Genomic DNA, 430 nt, shown 5'->3' with positions numbered 1-430 from the left:
AAAAAAAAAAAAAAAAACACATCATAGTAAAATTAATACTTTCTCCGCTTCGCATCGAAGCTAAAATATTATACATTTTACTATTGGTCAATTACTCATATTGTATAACTTTTAAATAGCTAATAAAATAAACGTTACACTACATTCATAATCAATATTCAATATTTAGTCACACCATACATGTAACAATTGCATGTCTCAAAAATGTAATATTATATTTCACATCATTATATAATAAGTAACCATAATTTTATAATAATTATAACATATTTTATTTACAAATTAAGTTATACATTTGTAAAGCAAGTTTAAACAATCTCAAATCATGAAAAATATAAATGATTAATATCAATGAGGCATAAAAAATTCATACAAGTAATGGTGGTTAAATAATTAGTTCAACTATTACTAATTGAAGACTTTGGGATTC

Source organism: Daktulosphaira vitifoliae, unplaced genomic scaffold (assembly GCF_025091365.1).
Source record: "Daktulosphaira vitifoliae isolate Bord-2020 unplaced genomic scaffold, ASM2509136v1 Scaffold_1, whole genome shotgun sequence".
NCBI lineage: Eukaryota > Metazoa > Arthropoda > Insecta > Hemiptera > Phylloxeridae > Daktulosphaira > Daktulosphaira vitifoliae.
The sequence above is the reverse complement of the archived record's forward strand: the minus strand, read 5'-3'. Positions refer to the sequence as shown.